The following is a 19,531-nucleotide window of genomic DNA, read 5'->3' as shown; positions in this document are numbered from 1 at the left end:
TCTTTTATGATCGCGACTTGGCAGAGGAAAAATACAATCTGGACTGTTAAATTTTGACGGTTCATTTTCAATATTTCACACATGCTAATACTGTTCACCTTTTTTCCATATAAGGAAGATTCACTCTATTATTGACATTCCAACAGGCACTAACATGATTATTGATGAGCTGCTTTTTTTTTCATATAAAACAATCACTACAAAATTGTTATAATTTAATGGTTAAAGAATGTTTAAATAGTATAACTTCAATGAATCAGGTATTGATTTCTCACGGTAACTATTTTAGATTTAAGACAAAAAAATATGAAAAAACTAAACACTTTGATCTTTTTGAAGCCAACTTGGACGAAAAAAACATTTTCAAGCTAAATAAATTACATAAAGGATGAAACCGTTGGATATCCTCTATGCTCTTCTTTTATTGATGTCCACAACAAATCTCGTCCCTTAAATCTAGATCATTTAGTTTTTTTAATATTAAATCATGTTCCAATAAATATACTGAAATAGGTGAAATGCTTCCATAATTATATGATAGCTATAATCTTTTTTCATCACCTCTATAAATGATATAGAAATATTAGACGATGAATGTTTTTAACTAAAAATAGTTAAGTCAAATTTACATTAGGGCATTTTGTAATACCATATCACACAGAACTTTACGCTTAAGCCGTAAAATAAAAGTGGTGTGATATTACGATCTATAAAATAAAAATACATACAGATAGTAATTGAAAGGATATAATATATACGAGGAGCCTTGAAGAAGAGGTAAAGCAAAATCGCGAACTTAACAGCGCAACGCTCAGGAATAACGTAGCTTGCGTACTAAGAAAGTTATGGTTCACTAACATATATATAAAGAAGACAAGAGTACAAAATAACAAGCTCTTAACTCAGCCTGCGAAGCTAAGGCTGGCTAGAGAATATTTACGTACATATATACATAAACCATGGTCCAAAATACATATATAAAACCCTAGTTCTCCATAAACCTCTAAGAGGTACAAAATAAAACAAGTTGTTTGGAGAGTTATATACATATGACCATATATAAACTATACATCAAAATAAAGTCCCAAAATTCACTTCGCTGCAGAACTCTAGATGCCTAGCGAGGTGCCTCTCGACCTGCATCTGAAAAACAACAATATCGTATGGGATGAGAACCGGGGGTTCTCAGTATGATAAAAAGGTGCCGCATACATAAGGTATAAGGTCCTAGGAAAGCCAGAGATAATCCTAGAAGACACTCAGATTATAAAACTTAAAGGGCTAAAACAGAAATCATAAACGGGTGGTCTTCTATGCATAGCTTTTTCTCATTTATATATAATTGCTCAATGGGGGAACCTTCCCGGGCATTTATAAGTGCCCGGTCACCTCTTACGTTGTAGGGTCAACAAAGTATCGAGTATCAACGTGGAACACGTGGTGGCAAGTCACGGTACTTTACCTAGAAAAATTCGTATCTTAGATAAAATTGAGTGTATAAGCCTCATAAACATTCATAATCATTGCACAATTAATCATTAAAGCCATGGCACCACATACACTCCAAGTATTTACATCTCTATATATAATTCATCAATCTTCCAACCTTGCTTCACCCCCAAGTTACCACCATTTCCTAACTTCATCATATTACTAGGCTTACTAATAAGATCTAAGGCCAAAGGAATGAAAATAGAGGTTTAGAGGGAGTTAAATCTCAATTTGGCTCCCTGAAATTTAGCTCGATACTCATAATGACCCTCACAATTTCGTTGGCCCCAATTAGAATCTCCAAATTTGCAATTGTGGCTCCAACTTGCCCCTGCGATCATCTCCGTCACCAGAATGCTGATTTGATGCAATTGCATGACACAGTGGACACTACTTAAACCACGACGCATTGGTTTCACGCCCAAACCCTTTGGAAACCACGTCGTTTCAGTTTTTTGTGGGTTAAAACTAAAACTCTCTTTCTTTCCATTACAACGATCATAAGTTGCCAAACATCAAGAAAACCCTTATACTACATGGTTTCCAAAGGGTTTGCGCGCAAAACCAATACACCGTCGTTTAAGTAGTATCCGTCATGTCATGCAATTGTGCTAGATCAGCATTCCCGTGACGGAGATGATCGCAGGGGCAAGCTGGAGCCACAATTGTAAATTTGGGGGTTCTAATTGGGGCCAACAAAATTTTGGGGGTCATTCTGAGCATCAAGCCAAATTTTAGGGGCCAAATAGAGATTTAAAATTAAGCTTTAAAATACAAAAATTCATGTTTGCTGAAACAGGGGCCACGCGTACACATGGGAGTACGTTTGGCCCATCATGCATACGCATTGCCTCGTCTGCGTACGCATGTACACTGGACAAAATCTACCGTTCACGTATGAAGCCTCATGCTCGCATACGCAAATGTCTCTTTTTGACCATGATGCGTACGCATACACATGTCCGCGTACGCATACATGCCAGACAGAGACGACTCTTCGCGTATGGAGGGGTTCGCCTATGCATACAGTGCAGATCAGTCAAAAATGACTAAGTCTGCAGAATTTTAGCTTTACATATCGAACTTCTGGCGTGCATAACTTCCTCGTTTTAAAATATTTTTCATCTGTTCTTCGAACGACGTAAATTTCACGGACCCAATTTTCATATGAAATAAGTTTGAAACAAATTGAGAGTCTGAAAGCCGAGTTATGATTCGCCGAAATTTGGCCAAAATTCAATATTACACAAAAATCCTTAAAACCTTTATTTTCATTAATTCACTATTCAATATCAATCCTCCTACACTCAAAATTAGTTCCAACATATGTAATATTACAACAACACAGCTCTACACCCTTCCGTCATCCATCATACCTCAATTTTAAACAATTCTCATACATAACTTCACAATTATATCAACAAGACCATCAACAATCCATCATTAAATCATCATTTAACATTCAATTTCCATTCTCAACATTAAACAACAAACCCATGCTCAACATGGTTCAAAATTATCCTCAAGGTACTAAGCAATTTACACACTCATGCATTCATTCTTATCCTATGGTCATCTAGCCTAAGTTTTTACAAGATATTATATATTAAATACAAGAAACCTAAACCATACCTAGGCCAATTTCCTCGTATAACTGGTGCACGAAATCGTGATCATTCTTTCCTTGGTAACGGCGCTAAAAACTCAATACGCACGTTCATAATATTAGCTCTTTGTCACAACTTCGCACAACTAATCAGCAAGTGCACTAGGTCGTCCAAGTAATAAACCTTACGTGAGTAAGGGTCGATCCCACAGAGATTGTCGGCTTGAAGCAAGCTATGGTCACCTTGTAAATCTCAGTTAGGCGGATTCAAATGGTTATGGAGATTTAATAATTAAAAGATAAATAAAACATAAAATAGGATAGAGATACTTATGTAATTCATTAGTGAGAATTTTAGATAAGCATATGGAGATGCTTTCGTTCCTCTAAACCTTTGCTTTCCTGCTGTCTTCATCCAACCATTCCTACTCCCTTCCATGGCAAGCTTTATGTAGGGCATCACCGTTGTCAATGGCTACATCCCATCCTCTCTGTGAAAATGGTCCAATGCGCTGTCACTGCATGGCTAATCATCTGTCGATTCTCGATCATACTGGAATAGGATTTACTATCCTTTTGCGTCTGTCACTACGCCCAGCACTCGCGAGTTTGAAGCTCGTCACAGCCATCCCTTCCCAGATCCTACTTGGAATACCACAGACAAGGTTTAGACTTTCCGGATCTCAAGAATGGCCATCCATGGGTTCTAACTTATACCATGAATATTCTAATATTTCGGACTCGGTCATCTGTATTAGATATCTAAGAGATACTCATTCTAGCTTGTTTGCATGTAGAACGGAAGTGTTTGTCAGGTACGCATTCATAAGTGAGAATGATGATGAGCATCACATAATCATCACATTCATCATGTTCTTAGGTGTGAATGGATATCTTAGAATAGGAATAAACTTGAATTGAATAGAAAAACAGTAGTACTTTGCATTAATTCATGAGGAACAGCAGAGTTCAATACCTTAATCTATGGTGTGTAGAAACTCTACCGTTGAAAATACATAAGTGATAATGGTCCAAGCATGGCCGAGAGGCCAGCCCTCATGATCTAAGAACTAAACGTCCCAAGATGTCTAATACAATAGTAAAAAGTCCTATTTATGCTAAACTAGTTACTAGGGTTTACAAAAATAAGTAAATGATGCATAAATCCACTTCTAGGGCCCATTTGGTGTGTGCTTGGGCTGAGCATTGAGCTTTACACGTGTAGAGGTCTTTCCTGGAGTTGAACGCCAGTTTGTAGCCTGTTTCTGGTGTTTAACTCCACTTTGCAACCTGTTTCTGGTGTTTAACTCCGGAATGCAGCATGGAACTGGCGTTGAACGCCAGTTTGCGTCATCTAAACTCGGGCAAAGTATGAACTATTATATATTGCTGGAAAGCCCTGGATGTCTAATTTTCAACGCAATTGAGAGCGTGCCATTTGGAGTTCTGTAACTCCAGAAAATCCACTTTGAGTTCAGGGAGGTCAGAATCCAACAGCATCTGCAGTCCTTCATCAACCTCTGAATCTGATTTTTGCTCAGGTCCCTCAATTTCAGCCAAAAAATACCTGAAATCACAGAAAAACACACAAACTCATAGTAAAGTCCAGAAATGTGAATTTTGATTAAAAACTAACAAAAATATACTAAAAACTAACTAAATTATACTGAAAACTATGTAAAAATAATACCAAAAAGCGTATAAATTATCCGCTCATCACAACACCAAACTTAAATTGTTGCTCGTCCCCAAGCAATTGAAAATCAAATAGGATAAAAAGAAGAGAATATACTATAAATTCTAAAATATCAATGAAACTTAGCTCCAATCAGATGAGCGGGACTTGTTGCTTTTTGCCTCTTGAATAGTTTTGGCATCTCACTTTATCCATTGAAAAAGTCCCCAATTAGAGGTGTCCAGGAGTTCTTAAGCACACTCTTATTTTTGCTTTGGACCTCGACTTTAACCGCTCAGTCTCAAGTTTTCACTTGACACTTACACGCCACAAGCACATGGTTAGGGACAGCTTGGTTTAGCCGCTTAGGCCAGGATGTTATTCCTTTAGGCCCTCCTATCCACTGATGCTTAAAGCCTTGGATCATTTTTATTACCCTTGCCTTTTGGTTTTAAGGGATATTGGCTTTTTGCTCTTGCCTTTTGGTTTTAAGAGCTTTTGGCTTTTTCTGCTTGCTTTTTCTTTCTCTTTCTCTTTTTTTTTCGCTATTTTTTTATGCAAGCTTTGTTCTTCACTGCTTTTTCTTGCTTCATGAATCATTTTTATGATTTTTCAGATTATCAAATAACATGTCTCCTTTTCATCATTCTTTCAAGAGCCAACATATTTAACATTCATAAACATTAACTTCAAAAGACATATGCACTGTTCAAGCATTCATTCAGAAAATAAAAAGTATTGTCACCACATCAAAATAATTAAACTAGTTTCAAGGATGAATTCGAAACCATGTACTTCTTGTTCTTTTGTAATTAAAACATTTTTTATTCAAGAGAGGTGATGGATTCATATTCATAACTTTAAGGCATAGAAACTTAGACACTAATGATCATGCAATAAAGACACAAACATAAATAAACATAAAGCCCAAAAATCGAAAAACAGTAAAATAAATAGACAAGGAGATTAAGGAATGAGTCCACCTTAGTGAGGGTGGCGTCTTCCTCTTCTTGAAGAATCAATGGTGCTCTTGAGCTCCTCTATGTCTCTTCCTTGTCTTTCTTGCTCCTCTCTCATAGCTCTTTGATCTTCTCTAATTTCATGGAGGATGATGGAGTGCTCTTGGTGCTCCATCCTTAGTTGTCCCATATTGGAACTTAATTCTCTTAGGGAGGTGTTGATTTGCTCCCAATAGTTCTGTGGAGGAAAGTGCATCCCTTGAGGCATTAGTGGTTATGGAAAAACAAAAAAAAAACAATGTTTTTTCCATACCAAACTTAAAAGGTTTGCTCATCCTCGAGCAAAAGAAGCAAGAAAGTAGTAGAAGAAGAAGAAAATGGAGGAGATAGAGAGAGAGGTGGTTTCGGCCAAGGGGAAGAGTGTTGTGTGAAATGAAGAAGGGATGAGGGGTTTATATAGGAGTGGAGGGAGGGTTAAGTTTCGGCCATTAGGGTTGGGTTTGGGAGGGTATTTGGGGAAGAGAGTTATGAAAAAGTGTGAAGAGGAGAGAAGAAAATGTGGGGATCCTATGGGATCCACAGATCCTGAGGTGTCAAGGATTTTTCATCCCTGCACCTTTCAGACATGTAAAATGCCCTATACATGCAATCCTGGCGTTTAACACCAGACTGCTGCCTGTTTCTGGCGTTAAACACCTAATTGTTGCTTGTTTCTGGCATTTAACGCCTAATTGTTGCTTGTTTCTGGCGTTTAACGCCAGGTAGATACTTGGTTCTGGCGTTAAACGCCAGCTTGGTGTTTGTTTCTGGCGTTAAACGCCAGACAGATGCTTGTTTCTGGCGTTTAAACGCCAGACTACTCTCCTCCAGGGTGTGCTATTTTTCATTCTATTTCTCATTCTGTTTTTTATTTTTCAGTAGTTTTTGTGACTCCACATGATCATCAACCTAATAAAACACAAAATAACAAAGGGAAAATAAATAAATATAATTTGATAACATTGGGTTGCCTCCCAACAAGCGCTTCTTTAATGTCAATAGCTTGACAGTGAGCTCTCATGGAGCCTCACAGATAATCAGAGCAAGGTTGGAACCTCCCAACACCAAACTTAGAGTTTGAATGTGGGGGTTCAATACCAAACTTAGAGTTTGGTTGTGGCCTCCCAACACCAAACTTAGAGTTTGACTGTGGGGGCTTTAGTTGACTCTGCAGTGAGAGAAGCTTTTCATGCTTCCTATCCATGGTTACAGAGGGAGATCCTTGAGTTTAAAACACAAGGTTATCCTCATTCAGTTGAAGGATCAATTCTCCTCTGTCCACATCAATTACAGCTCTTGCTGTGGCTAGGAAGGGTCTTCCAAGGATGATGGATTCATCCTTATCCTTCCCAGTATCTAGGATTATAAAATTAGCAGGGATGTAAAGGCCTTCAACCTTTACTAGCACGTCCTCTACTTGTCCATAAGCCTGTTTTCTTGAATTGTCTGCCATCTCTAATGAGATTATAGCAACTTGCACCTTAAAGATTCCCAATTTCTCCATTACAGAGAGTGGTATGAGGTTTATCCCTGACCCAAGGTCACATAGAGCCTTTTCAAAGATCATGGTGCCTATTGTACAAGGTATTAGGAACTTTCCAGGATCCTGTTTCTTCTGAGGTAATGTTAGTTGATCCAGATCACTCAGTTCATTGATGAGCAAGGGAGGTTCATCTTCCCAAGTCTCATTACTAAATAATTTGGCATTCAGCTTCATGATTGCACCAAGGTACTTGGCAACTTGCTCTTCAGTAACATCCTCATTCTCTTCAGAAGAAGAATACTCATCAGAGCTCATGAAGGGCATAAGGAGGTTCAATGGAATCTCTATGGTCTCTAGATGAGCCTCAGATTCCTTTGATTCCTCAAAGGGAAACTCCTTGTTGATCACTAAACGTCTCAGGAGGTCTTCCTCATTGGAATTCACGTCCTCTCCCTCCCTTGTAGGTTCGGCCATGATGGTTAATTCAATGGCCTTGCACTTTCTTTTTGGATTCTCTTCTGTATTGTTTGGGAGAGTACTAGGAGGGATTTCAGTGACTCTTTTACTCAGCTGGCCCACTTGTGCCTCCAAATTTCTAACGGAGAACCTTGTTTCATTCATGAAACTCAAAGTGGCCTTAGATAGATCAGAGACTATATTTGCTAAGCTAGATAGATTCTGCTCAGAATTCTCTGTCTGTTGCTGAGTGGATGATGAAAAAGGCTTGCTATTGCTAAACCTATTTTTTCCACCATTATTAAAGCCTTGTTGAGGCTTTTGTTGATCCTTCCATTAGAAATTTGGATGATTTCTCCATGAAGGATTATAGGTGTTTCTATAGGGTTCACCCATGTAATTCACCTCTGCTATTGCAGGGTTCTCAGGATCATAAGCTTCTTCTTTAGAAGATGCCTCTTTAGTACTGTTGGATGATTCCTTCAATCCATTCAGAATCTGAGAGATCATATTGACTTGCTGAGTCAATATTTTATTCTGAGCCAATATGGCATTCTGAGTATCAATTTCAAGAACTCCCTTCCTCATAGGCGTCCCATTACTCACGAGATTCCTTTCAGAAATGTACATAAACTGGTTATTTGCAACCATGTCAATGAGTTCTTGAGCTTCTGCAGGCGTTTTCTTTAGGTGAATGGATCCACCTGCAGAATGGTCCAATGACATCTTTGATAACTCAGACAGACCATCATAGAATATATCCAGGATGGTCCATTCTGAGAGCATGTCAGAAGGACACTTTTTGGTCAGTTCCTTGTATCTCTCCCAAGCTTCATAGAGGGACTCACCTTCTTTTTGTTTGAAGGTTTGAACATCCACTCTAAGCTTACTAAGCTTTTGAGGAGGAAAGAACTTGGCTAAGAAAGCCGTGACCAGCTTATCCCAATAGTTCAGGCTATCTTTAGGTTGAGAGTCCAACCATATTCTAGCTCTGTCTCTTACAGCAAATAGGAAAAGCATGAGCCTGTAGACCTCAGAATCAACCCCATTGGTCTTAACAATATCACAGATCTGCAAGAATTCAGTTAAGAACTGAAAAGGATCTTCAGATGGAAGTCCATGAAACTTGCAGTTCTGTTGCATCAGAGAAACTAGTTGAGGTTTAAGCTCAAAATTGTTTGATCCAATGGCAGGGATGGAGATGCTTCTTCCATGTAAGTTGGAATTTGGTGCAGTAAAGTCACAAAGCATCTTCCTTGCATTGTTGGTATTTTCGGCCATGTCTTCTTTTTCAAGATTCTCTGTAAGGTTTTCTCTGGATTGTTGTAGTTTAGCTTCTCTTAGTTTCTTCTTTAGAGTCCTTTCAGGTTCAGGGTCTGCTTCAACAAGAATGTTCTTGTCCTTGCTCCTGCTCATATGAAAAAGAAGAGGACACAAAAGAAACTATGGAATCCTCTATGTCACAGTATAGAGATTCCTTATGCAAGTATAAGAAAAGAAGAATATAAGAAGGAGAATAGAAAAACTCGAACACAGAGAGGAAGATGGTGTTCGAATTTTGGGTGGAAGAGATGTGTTAGTAGATGAATAATTAAATAGAAGGGGATGAGAAAGAGAGAATAATTCAAAAATTAAACAAAATAGAAATAAAATTTTTTTGTTTTTAATTTAAAAATTAAAATTAAAATTCGAAACTTTTGAAATGAAATGAAATTAAATTAAAATTTAAAATAATTAGTTAATTAAAAATGAATTTTGAAAAAGAGGAAGGTGATTTTCGAAAATTAGAGAGAGAAAGTTAGTTAGGTAGTTTTGAAAAAGATAAGAATCAAACAAAAAGTTAAGTGGTTAATTAAAAAAGATTTGAAAATCAAATTTTGAAAAGATAAGAAGTTAGAAAAAATTTTGAAATTAATTTTGAAAAGGATGTGATTGATATTTATTTTGAAAAAGATTTGAAAAAGAAATTTAAAAAGATTTGATTTTGAAAATTAAAGTTGATTACTTGACCAACAAGAAACAAAAAGATAGGATTTTAAAATTTTTTGACTAAATCAAATCAAATTTTCGAAAATGATGAGTGAAATAAGGGAAAGATATTTTTTTGATTTTTGAATTTTTAATGATGAAAGAGAAAAACATCAAAAAGACTCAATGCATGAAAATTCTGGATCAAAACAAATGATGCATGCAAGAACACTATGAATGTTAAGATGAACACCAAGAACACTTTGAAGATCGTGATGAACACCAAGAACTTATTTTTGAAAATTTTGAAGAAAAGAAAAACATGCAAGACACCAAACTTAGAAATTTTTAATATTGAGACACTAACAAATTGAAAATACATATGAAAAACAAGAAAAGACACAAAACAAGAAAAATTAAAGATCAAACAAGGAGACTTATCAAGAACAACTTGAAGATCATGAAGAACACCATGCATGAATTTTTTTCGAAAATTTTGTGAAAAAAATAAAAATATGCAATTGACACCAAACTTAAAAATTGACTCTAGACTCAAACAAGAAACACAAAAAATATTTTTGATTTTATGATTTTACTAATTTTTTTTTGAATTTTCGAAAATTAATTTGAAAAAGGAAAATAAGGATTCCAAAATTTTTAATAAGAATTCCAGGAATCTTGCACTGTTAGTCTAAAGCTCCAGTCCAGGAATTAGACATGGCTTACTAGCCAGCCAAGCTTTCAGTGAAAGCTCCGGTCCAAAACACTAGACATGGCCAATGGCCAGCCAAGCTTTAGAAGATACAAATCAGGCATATAACAACTGATACTTCATCCAACTTCATATGCTGATAAGTGGAAGCCTCCGTCCAAATGAATTAGACATGGCTTTACAGCCAGCCAGGCTTCAACGTGCTTCATGAAACTCTAGAATTCATTCTTAAAAATTCTGAAGAAAAATATATTTTTGAAAATAATTTTTTTTCGAAAATAAGAATAATAAAAACAAAAAAAGATTAAAATTAAAATAAAATTACCTAATCTGAGCAACAAGATGAACCGTCAGTTGTCCAAACTCGAACAATCTCCGGCAACGGCGCCAAAAACTTGGTGCACGAAATCGTGATCATTCTTTCCTTGGTAACGGCGCTAAAAACTCAATACGCACGTTCATAATATAAGCTCTTTGTCACAACTTCGCACAACTAACCAGCAAGTGCACTGGGTCGTCCAAGTAATAAACCTTACGTGAGTAAGGGTCGATCCCACGGAGATTGTCGGCTTGAAGCAAGCTATGGTCACCTTGTAAATCTCAGTTAGGCGGATTCAAATGGTTATGGAGATTTAATAATTAAAAGATAAAAAAAACATAAAATAGGATAGAGATACTTATGTAATTCATTAGTGAGAATTTCAGATAAGCATATGGAGATGCTTTCGTTCCTCTAAACCTTTGCTTTCCTGCTGTCTTCATCCAACCATTCCTACTCCCTTCCATGGCAAGCTTTATGTAGGGCATCACCATTGTCAATGGCTACATCCATCCTCTCTGTGAAAATGGTCCAATGCGCTGTCACTGCATGGCTAATCATCTGTCGGTTCTCGATCATACTGGAATAGGATTTACTATCCTTTTGCGTCTGTCACTACGCCCAGCACTCGCGAGTTTGAAGCTCGTCACAACCATCCCTTCCCAGATCCTACTCGAAATATCACAAACAATGTTTAGACTTTCCAGATCTCAAGAATGGCCATCCATGGATTCTAACTTATACCACAAAGATTCTAATATCTCGGACTCGGTCCTCTGTATTAGATATCTAAGAGATACTCATTCTAGCTTGTTTGCATGTAGAACAGAAGTGTTTGTCAGGCACGCGTTCATAAGTGAGAATGATGATGAGCGTCACATAATCATCACATTCATCATGTTCTTGGGTGCGAATGGATATCTTAGAATAGGAATAAGCTTGAATTGAATAGAAAAACAGTAGTACTTTGCATTAATTCATGAGGAACAGCAGAGCTCCACACCTTAATCTATGGTGTGTAGAAACTCTACCGTTGAAAATACATAAGTGATAATGGTCCAGGCATGGCCGAGAGGCCAGCCCTCATGATCTAAGAACTAAACGTCCCAAGATGTCTAATACAATAGTAAAAAGTCCTATTTATGCTAAACTAGTTACTAGGGTTTACAGAAATAAGTAAATGATGCAGAAATCCACTTTTGGGGCCCACTTGGTGTGTGCTTGGGCTGAGCATTGAGCTTTACACGTGTAGAGGTCTTTCCTGGAGTTGAACGTCAGTTTGTAGCCTGTTTCTGGCGTTTAACTCCACTTTGCAACCTGTTCTGGCGTTTAACTCTAGAATGCAGCATGGAACTGGCGTTGAACGCCAGTTTGCGTCATCTAAACTCAGGCAAAGTATAGACTATTATATATTGCTGGAAATCCCTGGATGTCTACTTTCCAACGCAATTGAGAGCGCACCATTTGGAGTTCTGTAGCTACAGAAAATCCACTTTGAGTGCAGGGAGGTCAGAATCCAACAACATCTGCAGTCCTTCTTCAACCTCTGAATCTGATTTTTGCTCAGGTCCCTCAATTTCAGACAAAAAATACCTGAAATCATAGAAAAACACACAAACTCATAGTAAAGTCCAGAAATGTGAATTTTGATTAAAAACTAACAAAAATATACTAAAAACTAACTAAATCATACTGAAAACTATGTAAAAATAATGCCAAAAAGCGTATAAATTATCCGCTCATCAATAACCCAAGGCAACCCACTTAGGCAAGAAACAAGCCCTCAACACCAATTTCAGCAACTAGCATAAAATCCTAAGCGTCCAATTGAGCTTCCAACATATCCAATTGCTTTATATCATATATATACATACACCTAACACATTTATCACACATACATACCCAAAATTTAACACCCAACATACTTAATCAAGGAAGTAGATAGGGTTCCAGAATTCTCACCTTTCCCAAATGCCAAATAAGTAAGAGTGAATGTTTTCCTCAAGCTAATCGGACCCTATAACATTAAAGAACCAAAATTTTAACACCATTCTATTAATTTTCGGAAAATTTGGGGGAAAGAGATGCTGAGAATGAAAATAAAAGTTCCTTACCAATTTTCATACCGGGCTTTTTAAAGCTTGACGTTGCGGACGTGTGGCTGCAAACGGTGCGGCGATCGGAGCTCAGAGCGAAAAGTTATGGAGGATTTAATCAAGGTCAAGGGTTGGAACCCTTCTCTTCTCTCCCCTTGGCTTGTTTCAGCGTTCCTTTGCTGAATGGCGAAGAAGATGGACTCTTCTTTAAGTTATTTGGGCTAATGGGTTGGCCCTTGGGACCATTTTGGGTCTGGTTTGATCGGTTCGACCCGTTTGGCCCAACCTTGGGCCAAATTTTTTGAAATTAGTGTCAAAATTCTTATTTTAATTAGCTCTATCTTATTTTACTATAATATTTATTTTTCTAATTTCTTTTACTAAAAATTAATTTATTGATTAATTATTTGCTAATTTTATGGGGTTTACATCCTACCCACCTAACAAAGAATTTCGCCCTCAAAATTTAGATTTAGTTACCTGAAAAGAGGTGTGGGTAGTCCTTCCGCATATCTGATTTGAGCTCCCAAGTATGTTCTTCGATACCAGCCCGACTCCAAGCCACCTTTACCAGTGATACTTCCTTTCCACGCAAACGTTTGATGCTAGTATCGTCAATCCTGACCGAGATCACTGGAAGTGTCAGATATTCTCGTACTTGAACCGATTCAGGTTCCAGAACATGACTTGCGTCAGGAGTATACTTCTGAAGCTGCGACACGTGAAATACGTTGTGCAGGTTCAAAAGATGCGGCGATAAGGCAATCCTATAGGCTACCGGCCCAATCTTCTTCAGAATTTTAAATGGTCCGATGTAACGGGGATTCAATTTCTTGGTTTTGATTGCTCTACCCACTCCAGTTATTGGAGTAACCTTCAAAAACACATGCTCTCATTCTTCAAATTCTAATGGCTTCCACCTTTGATCAGCATAACTCTTCTGACGGCTTTGAGCGACAAGCATTCGGCTTTGGATTTTCTTTATCTGCTCAGTAGTTTCAGCTATCATTTCAGGCCCTAACAAGATTTTTTCTCAAGCTTCATACCAATATAGCGGAGATTAACACTTTCTCTCATATAGAGCCTCATACGGAGCCATTCTGATGCTCACATGGTAGCTATTGTTATATGCAAACTCCACTAGTGGCATGTATCGATCTCAACTCATCAGCTGGTCCAGAACACAAGCCCTCAGCATATCCTCCAATATTTGAATTGTACTCTCTGACTGACCATCTGTTTGAGAGTTATATGCAGTACTCAAGCTTAACTGAGTTCCAAACGCCTGCTGAAAAGTTCCCCAGAACCTTGAGGTGAAACGAGGATCTCTGTCAGATATAATGGTAGTTGGCACGCCATGCAACCTCACAATCTCTTTAATGTACGTCCGTGCTAACTCCTCCAATGCGCAACTCATTCGAATGGGTAGAAAGTGAGCCGACTTTGTCAGTCAATCCACAATCACCCAAACAGCATCAAATCTCGCCCGAGTCCTTGGTAAGCCCGACACGAAGTCCATTTCAATGCTCTCCCACTTCCATTGCGGAATTTTTAAGGGCTGAAGGGTTTCCGATGGTTTCTGATGCTCAATTTTAACTTTCTGACAAGTTAAGCACTTGGAAACGTGCAATGGCACTTCATTCTTCATTCCCGGCCACCAGAACATCATTTTCAAATCTTGATACATCTTAGTGCTTTCCAGATGGATAGAAAACCTGCTTTTGTGCACCTCCTTTAAGATATCCTGCCGTAAGGTTCCGACGTTTGGCACAATAATTTGGTCCTTGAACCTCCATAACACATTTTTTCCTCTGACACTCTCCACCGCTTCCCTTGCTCAATAGCTGGTAATATCTTCTGAAATTCCTTGTTGTCTTGCTGAGCTTTTTCAATCTCAGACTTAAAATCACTTGAAATTTGCAGCTGACTCAAACATAGAGTACTGAACTCTTCTCTAACTCCCAATTTCAGACCTTCGAATGCTTTTAGCAAATCTTCCTCTCGCAGCATCATCCAAGCAGCGCATAGGGACTTCCGGCTCAAAGCGTCCGCCACAACATTCACTTTTCTAGGGTAGTAATTCAACTCGAAGTCATAGTCTTTCAGGAGCTCCATCCACTTCCTCTGACACATATTCAATTCTTTTTGCTCAAAGAGGTACTTCAAGCTTTTGTGATCTGAGAAGACTTAAAACTTAACACCATAGAGATAATGTCTCCAAATCTTTAGAGCAAACACAACGGCAGCAAGCTCTAAGTCGTGAGTGGGATAATTCATCTCATGTGGCCTTAGCTGCCGTGAGGCGTATGCCATGACATTACGGTGCTACATCAGCACGCACCCCAGACCCTTCAGTGATGCATCACAGTATACCTCAAACGGTTCACTCAGTTCGGGCAATACTAACACAGGTGCAGTGGTCAACCTCTGCTTCAACGCTTGAAAGCTTTCCTCGCACTCAGGAGTCCAAACAAATGGGGCATCCTTTCTAGTCAACTTAGTTAAAGGTAAAGCGAGTTGTGAAAACCCTTTAATGAACCTCCAATAATAACCCGCCAAGCCTAGAAAACTCCTAATCTCTGTCACAATCATTAATGAAAACCCTTTAATGAATCTCAAAGTTGGTTGTCCCCAATCATTACTGCTTCAACTTTAGCAGGCTCCACAGCAATCCCCCGTTGACTTACTGATGAGTCCATATTTGACGATATATTTTGCTTTGATTTGAGTGGATCTTATCATATAAACCCACATTTATTCATCCAAATAGCATGCTTTTGGTGTTTTCTCTCTAGATTGTGCCTAAATGTGAAAACATGCATTTTTTTTGCTTAAATTAGTTATTTTAATCCCACTTTTATGCCACTCAATGTCATGACATGTTTGATGAGTGATTTTAGGTCCTAAAGGCAAGTTTGGTAAGGCAAAAGTGGAAGGAAGCATGTACAAAAGGAGAAAACATGAAGAAAACAAAGGAGAAGCACACATTGGAGTGTGCGTGCGCACAACCACCTGTGCGTACGCACAAAAGCCACAAAACCATGTGTGCGTACGCACGACGACCTGTGTGTACGCACAAGCAGAAAATCAGCATGTGTGTGGACGCACACACCTGTGCGTCCGCACACGTCCCAGCATGTGACTCACTTAATGGAAATCACTGGGGGCGATTTCTGGGCCTCCAGAGCGCAATTTTTGGACCTTCTGAAGCTGATTCTCCCTATATTAGACAAGGCCTCACTCCATGTAAAAGGTGGGGAGCAATTAGGGTTTAGTTTAGCATAATGTAGTTCATTTTCTAGAGAGAGAAGATCCCCCTTCTCTCTAGAAATTAGGGTTCTTAGTCTACTTTCCTTTTAATTTTCCTTTTTGATTCTTGTTTTACTCTAGTTTCTTCTACCTTTCCTTGTTTTATTGTCTTAATTTCCTTAGTTTATCTTGTCATTTTCTCCATTTTTGCCACTTTTATATATTTGCACTCTTGTTACTTTAATTTACATTTAATGCAATTTTATGTTTCATGCCTCTTTATTGTTTTATTGAGTTGTCCTCTTTAATTTCCTTGCTTTTGGTAGTTGTAGAATTTTTATTTCTTGTCATTTTACCATGCTTTATTTACATGCCCACCAAGTGTTTGACAAAATGCTTGGTTGGGGTTTTGCTTAGTTTTTCACACTCTTGGTTGGGAAATTAGGTGTTTGGGTGAACTTGAGTGGTGGATGTCCATTCCACATTGTGTGAGGTGGTGCACGAAATTGTGATTCACACTTTTCACAACTCCGATGCAACTAACCAGCTAGCGCACTGGGTCGTCCAAGTAATACCTTACGTGAGTAAGGGTTGATCCCACGGAGATTGTCGGCTTGAAGCAAGCTATGGTCATCCTTGTAAATCTCAGTCAGGCGGATTCAAATAGTTATGAGGTTTTAATAATTAAAAGATAAATAAAACAGAAAATAAAATAAAGTTACTTATGTAATTCGTTGGTGGAAATTTCAGATAAGCGTCTGGAGAAGCTTTGTTGCTCCTGAACCTCTGCTTTCCTATTGCCTTCTTCCAACCATACGTGCTCCATTCCATGGCAAGCTGTAGGATCCTCTCAGTGAAAATGGTTCTCTACGGTTGCTGCACGGCTAATCAACTGTCGGATTTCTCGGATGAAAAATACCAGGTACAGCTACCGCATGGCTAATCATCTGTCGGTTCCCGCTAGCATCGGAATAGGATCCATTGATCCTTTTGCACACTGTCACTTGTGCCCAACATTCGCAGGTTTGAAGCTGTTTACAGTCATCCCTTCCCAGATCCTACTCGGAATACCACAAACAAGGTTTAGACTTTCCGGATCCAAGGAATGCTGCCAATGGTTCTAGCCTATACCACGAAGATACTAATCTCATAGACTCGGTCCGTGTATTAGATATCCAAGAGAATATACTCTGACTGTCGTCCAATGACTACGTTGAACATCATGTAGACCGCTTGTGGTTGTCAGGCACGCGGATCTTGGCTAAACGAGTAACGAAGATAGTGGATGATTGTCACGGGTCACCCCTTCATTCTGACTTAACTGAATTAAGTACAAGAGTATATCTTGGAGAAGAAGTAGACGTGAATTGAAGGAAAAATAATAGTACTTGCATTAATTCATGAAGAACAGCAGAGCTCTACACCTTAATCTATGGGGTGTAGAAACTCCACCGTAGAAAATACATAAGTGAAAGAAGGTCTAGGCATGGCCGTGAGGCCAGCCTCCAAACGTGTACAATAGTCTATGATAGCATATGATTATCAAAAGAAGATAAAAGTAGTTTTTATACTAAACTAGTTACTAGGATTTACAGAAAATGAGTAACTAAGTGCAGATAGTGCAGAAATCCACTTCCAGGCCCCACTTGATGTGTGCTTGGGCTGAGCATTGAAGCTTTTTCGTGCTTAGGATGTTCTTGGAGTTAAACGCCAGCTGGGGTGCCATTTTGGGCGTTAAACGCTGGTTTTAGTGCCAGTTCTGGTGTTTTACGCTAGAATTCTTTGTTGTGCGTTTGGACACCAGTTTGGGCCATCAAATCTCAGGCAAAATATGGACTATTATATATTGCAGGAAAGCCCAGGATGTCTACTTTCCAAAGCAATTAAGAGAGCGCCAATTGGGCTTGTGTAGCTCCAGAAAATCAACTTCGAGTGCAGGAGGGTCAGAATCCAACAGCATCTGCAGTCCTTTTTCAGCCTCTGAATCAGATTTTTGCTCAAGTCCCTCAATTTCAGCCAGAAAATACCTAAAATCACAGAAAAATACACAAACCCATAATAAGTCCAGAAATGTGATTTTTGAATAAAAACTAATAAAAATATAATAAAAAGTAGCTAAAACATACTAAAAACTATGTAAAAACAATGCCAAAAAGGGTATAAATTATCCGCTCATCACAACACCAAACTTAAATTGTTGCTTATCCCCAAGCAACTAAAAACAAAATAGGACAAAAAGAAGAGAAAATACAATAAATTTCAAATATCAATGAAGCGCAGTTCCAATTAGATGAGCGGGGCTAGTAACTTTTTGCTTTTGAACAGTTTTGGCATCTTACTTTATCCCTTGAAGTTCATAATGATTGGCATCTATAGGAACTCAGAGTTCAGATAGTGTTATTGATTCTCCTAGTTCAGTATGTTGATTCTTGAACGCAGTTACTTTATGAGTCTTGGCCGTGGCCCTAAGCACTTTGTTTTCCAGTATTACCACTGGATAGATAAATGCCACATACACATAATTGGGTGAACCTTTTCAGATTGTGACTCAGCTTTGCTAGAATCCCTAATTAGAGGTGTCCAGAGTTCTTAAGCACACTCTTATTTTTGCTTTGGACCTCGACTTTAACCGCTCAGTCTCAAGTTTTCACTTGACACTTACACTCCACAAGCACATGGTTAGGGACAGCTTGGTTTAGCCGCTTAGGCCAGGATGTTATTCCTTTAGGCCCTCCTATCCACTGATGCTCAAAGCCTTGGATCATTTTTATTACCCTTGCCTTTTGGTTTTAAGGGATATTGGCTTTTTGCTCTTGCCTTTTGGTTTAAAGAGCTATTGGCTTTTTTTGCTTGCTTTTCCCTTTTTTTTTTCTTTTTCTTTCTTTTTTTCGCAAGCTTCTTCTTTTTCACTACTTTTTCTTGCTTCAAGAATCAATTTTATGATTTTTCAGATCATCAATAACATTTCTCCTTTTTCATTATTCTTTCAAGAGCCAACAATTTTAACATTCATAAACAACAATATCAAAAATATGAACTGTTTAAGCATTCATTCAGAAAATAAAAAGTATTGCCACCACATCAAAATAATTAGATTATTGTCAAGATATAATTCGAAATTCATGTACTTCTATTTCTTTTTCAAATAAAAAACATTTTTCATTTAAGAAAGGTGAATGATTCATAGACATTCATAGCTTTAAGACATAGACACTAAACACTAATGATCATGTAACATAGATAAAACATAAAGCATAGAAATCGAAAAACAGAGATAAGAACAAGAAAATTAAAGAACGGGTCCACCTTAGTGATGGCGGCTAATTCTTCCTCTTGAAGATCCTATGGAGTGCTTGAGCTCCTCTATGTCTCTTCCTTGCTTTTGTTGCTCCTCTCTCATGGCCTTTTGGTCCTCTCTGATTTCATTGAGGATGATGGAGTGCTCTTGGTGCTCCATTCTTAGTTACTCCATGTTAGA

This window comes from Arachis ipaensis, chromosome B04 (genome assembly GCF_000816755.2).
Source record: "Arachis ipaensis cultivar K30076 chromosome B04, Araip1.1, whole genome shotgun sequence".
NCBI lineage: Eukaryota > Viridiplantae > Streptophyta > Magnoliopsida > Fabales > Fabaceae > Arachis > Arachis ipaensis.
The sequence above is the reverse complement of the archived record's forward strand: the minus strand, read 5'-3'. Positions refer to the sequence as shown.